Genomic DNA, 8750 nt, shown 5'->3' with positions numbered 1-8750 from the left:
AAGATGCAGTTTAATTTTGGTATACTAGGTTAAGATATTTTTCTTAACAACACAGAAGGGAGTTAAAGAAGGAAGTCAAAGATTGTAATTTTGACCCCGAGATTGAGAAAATCATACACTCTCCTTCTGATTTACCTTTCTGCCTTAAGAATCAATCCTGCAGATCCCCAGAGCAGATATGAGAATCTCAAACTGATTTGCGTCTAGAGGCTTAGTCAGTATATCTGCCAATTGCTTATCTGTCTGAATATATTCCAACTCTATCTCTTTTGATTCGACCAAATCTCTGATATAGTGATGCCTTATATCAATATGTTTGGTCCTGGAGTGTTGAACTGGATTCTTGGAGATGTTTATTGCACTGATATTGTCACAGTAAAGTGTCATAATCTTTTGAGAGAGACCATAATCCAAGAGCATTTGCTTCATCCAAACTAGTTGAGTGCAACATCCACCAGCTGTTATGTATTCTGGCCTCAACTGTACTTAGAGAGATTAATTATGTTTCTTGCTTAGCCATGATACTAAATTCTTACCAACAAAGAAGCATCCACCAGATGTACTTTTTCTGTCGTCAATATTTCCTGCCCAATCACCATCACAGTATGCAATCAGACTCAGTTCACTGTCCTTGGAATACCATATTCCATATTGAATTGTACCCTTGATATATTTCAAGATCCGTTTAGCAGCTATCAAGTGTGACTCTTTGGGAGCAGATTGATATCTTGCACACATTCCAACACTGAACATTATGTCTGGTCGACTGGCAGTTAGATAGAGCAAACTTCCAATTAGACTTCGATAGACTGTGGAATCTACTGAAGGACCAGTATCATCTTTAGATATCTTTGTGGAGGTTGAAATAGGAGTCCTGGGTGTCTTACATGATTCCATATCAAACTTCTTGACCAAATTCTTAGCATACTTTTCTTGTGAGATAAAGTATCCTTCAGAACTCTGTTTAACTTGAAGTCCTAGGAAGTAAGTCAGTTGACCAACCATGGACATTTCAAATTCTTCTTTCATGACTTTCACTAAGTCATCAGTATACTTCTGTAGAGTAGATCCAAAAACAATATCATCTACGGAGATCTGAGCAATAGTAACATCACTTCTAGTGGCTTTAACAAACAAAGTTTTGTCCACACTTCCTCGATCATACCCATGATGTAACAGATATTGTGTCAGACGTTCATACCATGCCCTTGGGGCCTGTTTGAGCCCATAGAGAGCTTTTTTGAGCTTGTAGACATGAGTTGGATGAAATGGATCTTCAAATCCTTTAGGTTGTGCCACATAAATATCTTCATGCAGATAACCATTCAAGAATGCTGTCTTAACATCCATCTGAAACAGTGTGAATCCCAGAATACATGCTACTGCTAGTAAGATTCTGATTGACTCCAGTCTTGCAACAGGAGCGAATGTTTCATCATAGTCAACTCCTTCTATTTGAGTATACCCTTGAGCAACTAAGCGAGCCTTGTTTCTTGCAATATTACCAGCTTCATCAGTTTTATTTTTGAAAATCCACTTTGTTCCGATTACGTTAACACTGTCAAGTCTTGGTACCAGATCCCATACATGATTTCATTCGAACTAATGTAGTTCCTCTTGCATGGCCTTAACCCATAAGTCATCCTGCAATGCTTCCTTCACATTTTTTGGCTCTAATTTTGAGGTGTAATAGGAAAAACCGGATATTTCTATCAGATTGCTTCTCATCCAGCTTCTGGTGTTCATTCCATCTGTTGGATCACCAATTATGTTGTCTGATGGATGATTTTTCTTAGTTCTGGTGGGCTTATTCTTTCCATCTCCATCAGAGAGTAATTTTTCCTGTTCAGGACTTTCTTTATCTTCTTCTGACAAGTCATGTGTGTCAATCAGTTTATTTGTGTCGGAGATCTTTGGCAGATTATTGATAAGAGTGTCTGACGTAGACTCAATCAGGAATGTTTCATCTGATTCTTCTGGATTGTCATCAATAACCACGTTTACTGATTCCATGACTGTTTGGGTTCTTTTGTTGTAGACCCTATAAGCTCGACTATTTGGTGAGTATCCAAGAAATACTCCCTCATCACTCTTAGGCTCAAACTTCCCTCTTTGTTCCCGGTCAATCAGAATATAGCATTTGGTTCCAAACACATGAAAGTACTTCAAATTTGGTTTCTTGCCTTTCCAAATCTCATATGGTGTCTGAGACATACTTGGTCTGGAGATAAATTTTATTGATTGTATGGCATGCAGTATGTACTGCTTCTGTCCAGAAACGTTGTGGTAGATGTGAAGCATGTAGCATAACTCTTGTCATTTCTTGCAAGGTTCGATTCTTCCTTTCCACGACTCTGTTCTGTTGTGCTGTTCTTGGAGCAGAGAATTCATGAGCTATTCCATTTTCTGAGCAGAATTCTGAATATAAGGCATTCTCAAACTCCTTTCCATGATCACTTCTCAACCTTTGGATTTTTACAATGGACTCGTTCCTTTCCTTTTGTACCCTTATGCACAAAGTTTTGAAAGCATTAAATGCCTCAGATTTTTCTATTAGAAAGTATACCCAACTGAACCGTGAAAAGTCGTCCACACATACAAAGATGTATTTCTTTCCTCCAATGCTCTCAGTCTGAGTTGGTCCCATAAGGTCTATATGAACCAGTTCTAGACATCTATCAGTAGTAATCATTTTTACAGCTTTGTGGGGTGCCCTGATTTGTTTTCCAATAGCACAAGCACCACACACTCATTCCTGTTCAACTTTAAGTTTAGGTATCCCTCGAACAGCATCTAGTTTGATTACTTTGTCCATATCTCTGAAATTTATGTGTCCAAAACGTCGATGCCAAAGTTTTGGTTCTTCTGCTTTTGACATAAAACAGGTAGCTTCACTTGTTATCACATAGCAATTGTCAGAGGAACGAGTTCCTTCCATCACCACTTGATCAGACTTATTGCGGACTCTACAACAATCTCGGTTGAAACACACATCCCAATTCTGATCACACAGCTGACTGATGCTAATGAGATTTGCCTTCAGGCCACTGACCAAGAGAACGTCATCCAGATGTGGCAGTCCTAGCACATTAAACTTACCTTTACCAACTATCCTTCTCTTTTGTCCATCCCCATACGTCACTGACCCACTGCTGGGTTGAACAGCCATGAGACACTTAGCATTCCCAGTCATATGCCTGGAATAACCACTGTCGAAGTACCATCTTGCTTCAGTCATAGAGGCGGTCAGCACAATTGTGGGATAGCAGATAACTTCTGATTTTCTGACCCAAAATTGCTTTGTGAAAGGAGTAATCAATTTATTATGATAGTTCTCCTTCCTCTGATCTCTATAAAAGAAATAACATTCAGGTCTGGTGTGTCCTTTTGTTATACAGTAGTGGCAAATGGGTACATACTGTCTGACTTTAATATACTGATTTTTAAACCTTGAGTGCTGAGACTGAAATTTGACTTTGCTAGGTTCAGACTCAGTAATCAAAGTGAACCTGTTTCCTTTATGATAAAACTGAGTTGATCTTGATGATTGGCCTTGTTCATGACGAAGAACGGTACCTTCTTTGACAAAAGCAGGAGCTGACATTGAGGACTGTCCTTGTTCAAATCCAAGTCCCTTTTTATCATTAGGATTTTGACCGGAATCCAGAATCCTGTCTAAGGTTGACGTGGTATCCATCATCTTGATAGTTTTCTTCAGATCCTCCAGTTCCTTTATCAATTTTCCCTCTCGAGATCTTATCTGAGTGATAAGGTCTTCTTTTGTAACTAATTCAGTGTTTAGTTCTTTCAGACGATCATCTCTGTGTTTCAGATCATCATTCAGATTATTGTTGATTTTCACTAGTTGTTCCCAACTGCCCACCAATTTAGAAAATTCCATCTCTAGCTAAGCATGTCTTTCTTCAAAATCATCTGATGATATGTAAGATTCACCATCATTTTCATCTTATTCTGAGTGACCCTCCGTTGCTATGAAGAAGGCGACAAAGTTACCCACATTTTCATCAGATGGGTCATCTGTTGCTTCCTCTTCATCATCACTTAGGGTAGACACATACATAGATTTTTTCCTTTTGAGATATGTTGCACATTCAGATTGTATGTGTTCAAACCCTTCACACTCTCGACATTGCACTAACCGATTTAAAGTTTAACTGTATCTGTAGATGCAGTCCTGAATTGACCTGTTCGTCCAGTCTGGGATTGACTGTTCTTTGTGAAAGAGGACGGTTCTGATTTCTGGTATGACGAGTTTCCACTTTTGCACTGAGTCCTGTTAGATTGCCCTTGACTTCTCCGATTGAGTCCTTTTAGTATTTTCTTGAAATTTTTGGTTAGCAAGGCTAGGGCTTCATCATCTATGTCATCAGTGTCAGATTCTCGATCAGCTTCTGCTACAAAAGCCACTGACTTGCCTTTTCTGCTGACTGCAGGGTCGTCATCAGCCAACACTTGAAGTTCATAAGTATGCAGATTACCCATAAGTTCTCCCACACTCTTCTTCTCCCATCCTGCGTTTTCCTGAATAGCAGTCACTTTCATTCGAAATTGTTTGGGCAGAGAGAGAATGATCTTCTTGACAACTCTTTCATCCGAAAAAGGTTCCCCCATGACTGATGCTCGATTCATCAAATTCTGAACACGACTGTGGAAGTTAGAGATAGTTTCTTCTTCACTTATTCTAAGAGCTTCGAATTCTGATAAAATCATCTTAAGCTTTGACTGTTTGACATCACTGGTACCCTCAAATCTTGTTTCAAGGATTTCCCATACACGTTTTGCCTCTTTTATCCTTGTAACCAAGGTAAACACTGATTCATATAGAGACCCTACAATTGAGTTCAGCGCTTTATTATTCAAATCAGAGGACGATATCTCATCTTCAGTCCATGTCTCCATTGGTTTGGCCTCAGCAGCTCCAGCAGCATTCAGAACTGTCGGAAGACTCCATCCAGTGAGGACAGTACGATACACTCTGGTGCCGTGTGCTTGAAGATAAATCTCCATTCTAGCCTTCCAGAAGGAATAATTGTGACTTTCCAATTCTGGTGGTTTCATATTTGCATCCATCCTGAATCAAAACAGACTACCAACCAGAATCCACAAGCAAACAGACAACCAAGTAAACAGCTTCTTAATGAGAGAAAGATGCAAAAGAATTTTTCCCGTAAGGATCAAGTCACTATGTAAACTTAAAAGCTCTGATACCACATGTAATTTTGCATTTCCTCAGTTTAAGACTATTAATAGAGATTATCAACTGATATACTGGACCGACTGACTCAAAGACTTAATTTGTCAGTCATCCAGTTAGAAAGCAGATTAGTTTAAAGCGGAAGACTAATGCAGAATATAAATCAACACATACGATGTTTACCCAGTTCGATACAGTGTGTATCTACATCTGGGGGACGATCATCGAGGCGTCCAATCCACTAAATCATAATCCAATGTACAAAGGTAGAGAAACAATAATCTCACCCAAGTGCCCCACACAAGGTATGTACCCAGTATACAAAGGTTTAGTGGATTGTTGAAGTCGGAGAGCCACGCATGCAGAAATCCAATGAAATCCCTTCGATTGGAGAGCTAACTCTGATTTCAGTCCGCTTCAATGACGTAGTCCCACATTGTTCCCGCAACTGAGTGATCTTCGCGTCCTTTCGTTTAAGCAATGTTAATTCTTCTCAAGTTCTTCATCATAATCACCAAGAACTTAATGTCTTGAGAAGAGACATGATAATCAAAGATGTGTGTTCCTGTATAGCATTGAGTGTTTTTGCTTTCAATCCACTCAACCCTAATTCTTGATCGAATGAGGATACTTATACTACCATGGTAAGAACACTCTCCAAAAATATCTTTGATTGTAGATGGTAGGACGTTTTGTGAAGAATGAAATCTTTAAGATTCGGTCCATACCTTCCACGCTGATCCGCTGATATTTTTTCCAAAACTGTCTACATAAACCGCGTTCAGTATTTTGGAAACATCTTCTTTTCTCAGATCTTTAGTGACAGTGCGTCTATGGTCAATACTGATCGATCAGTCTTCTAAAAGAGCAAACAGACACCAAGCTAAACCCTATCTTAATTTGCCATAATAATATTGCCAATTATATGTTGGGATTTTTGACAAGAAATAAAACACTAACAAATTCAAAACCCACCCATGCCCTATCTATCTTTGTCAATTCATTCACATATGGAAGAAATTCACATCCAGCGGGAGACAAATATAGAGAGGGGTGGGTTTTTAATTTTTTTTTTAATTTAAAATTATTAAAATAAATTAAAGAATAATATTTAAAATTAATTGCCTTAATAATTAAGATAATCATTAGTCATATCAATAGTACTAAAAGTATTACTTTGAATTTTTATAAATAATTTATAATATTTTTAAAGTGAAATAATTAAAAATAATATGTCCACATTACAAAAGATTTTATAGACTTAATAATTAACTATTAATTTTTATTGCCTAACAGAAATTGTCAATTATTAAACATTATTAAAAATAATTATTAAGTATTATTTTTATAATTAAGGTATAATATTATTAAATTGAAATTATTTAAAATATATAGATTCACAATAAGAAAAAACCTTATTAATTTCAAATATTAAAACTATATACTTATATTAAATGTTAAGTTATGAATAATTAAGTTTCAATAAGTTTAGTTATTCCCTAAGTTATATATGGTTAATAATGAATATAATTCCTATATTAGATTATGCTTATATACGGTTTACCCGTATTAACCATCCCTATATTAAATTAATATATAATTCTTTTAATATGGGTGAGCGTGACCCAAAGGACCAGATCCTTACTCTTGACACCGGTGACGTGCTTCAGTCGGCGGTCCTCCACAGAAGCGGTGACCTCGTGCATATTACATGTCAATTATAAAGTTGTAATATGATATTTTAACGGGCGATGGAAGAAGGGAATGAGAGAGTCACCTGCAAGGGAAAAGAGGGATGCAATGTAAAATGAAAACTTATAATTTTTTTAATCATCAACTCATTGTATTTATAGATGAAAAATATGAGAATTATAAATTTGTAAGATTTTTCAAATGGAAAGTGTATTTATTTATTTAAGGTATTTCCCTAATCAATTCATTATATTGATATTCCTAATCAATTCATTATATTAATATTCTTAATTAATCTTATTCCTAATTAATTCATAATATTGATCTTACTAAATTTCCATTTTACATTTACTTACCAAAATAAGTTTTATTAATTATTTGACCAATAAAATATGAAATATTTAATTAATTTGACTACAAAAGTTTGAGCGGAAAAATGAAATAGGAAGATTTTACTTTTATATATACTAGTATTTGCACCCGTGCGATGCACAGAATGGATTTGTTGTAATATACTAAGAATATATGAATCGATATATAATTATTTAAATTAGAACATCAAATATTATATAGTGCAATTAAAGATATGGTTCGGATTGATTATATATTTTGATGTTATCATTGCTTGAATTTGTGCAAATAATCGCTCAAATTAATAGCTAATGTCTAGATGTGCGCATGCGGTGCTATAACTTTGAAGATTTTATTTATCATTGTTTAGTATTTTCATAGATTAGGCAAATGTGCTCGTTCTATAACAACTCAGTTATAGAAATGAATTGCTATCCTTATTCATTTGTATGGAAGATATATTTTTTTGTCTAAATATTTAGCAATTTTTTCATTTAAAAAAAAAACTTAATATCACCGATTATATTTATACATTATTGAAACCTCTTTGTAGACTACATTGGTAGTGGCAACATAATCTTGTTCATCTTCGTCTAGAGCTAACACATTCAATCCATCCGGACGGGTTACTTGGGTGAAAATATATAATCGTAGAATATCACTCAATTAGTTATTCTTTTATATTTTCAGTCAATTAGTAATATCAGATTCATTTTCAGCCAATTATTCTTTTTTATTTTCAGTCAATTAGTCAATTAGAATATCAAATGCAGTGATATTTTTACCTAATTTTCGTTCCATTTTTAATTGATGATGTAGATATTATTATTGAAATATATTTCCGTTCCATTTTTTAATTTACCTTTACTATTGTTTAAAATATGCATTTACTATTGATAATCTAGAATATTATTATTGAAATATTTTCCTCCAGTTTTTAATTTCCATTCCATTTTTAATTAAAATGCAATGATCTGACCATTTAAGTTTTTTTTTTTTTAATTTTAGTCAATTATGGGTCATTTTTTATTTGCAATCAATTATTAATATTCATTTCCTTTTATATTTTCGGTCAATTAGTAATATTAGATTCATTGTCAGTTAATTATTCTTTTTTATTTTCAGTCAATTAGTTAATTAGAATATAGATGCAGTGGTATGTTTACCTAATTTCCGTTCCATTTTAATTTGATGATATAGAATATTATTAATGAAATATTTTCGTTCCATTTTTAATTTACCTTTACTATTTTTTAAAATATGCCTTTACTATTTGATGATGTAAAATATTACTATTGAAATATTTCCTTTCCATTTTTTATTTTCCTTTACTTCTCAAAAAAAAAAAAAAAAAAAAAAAAAAAAAAAAAAAAAGAGACTTTGGACTTCTCAATACTTGCCCACATTGATGAGTCGTTATGTTGTGCACACAGATGCAAAAACGACGTCGTTTTGACGTTGACTTAAAAAATATATATAAATTCAGAATTGC

This window comes from Ipomoea nil, unplaced genomic scaffold, assembly GCF_001879475.1.
Source record: "Ipomoea nil cultivar Tokyo-kokei standard unplaced genomic scaffold, Asagao_1.1 scaffold0925, whole genome shotgun sequence".
NCBI classification, from domain to species: domain Eukaryota; kingdom Viridiplantae; phylum Streptophyta; class Magnoliopsida; order Solanales; family Convolvulaceae; genus Ipomoea; species Ipomoea nil.
The sequence above is the reverse complement of the archived record's forward strand: the minus strand, read 5'-3'. Positions refer to the sequence as shown.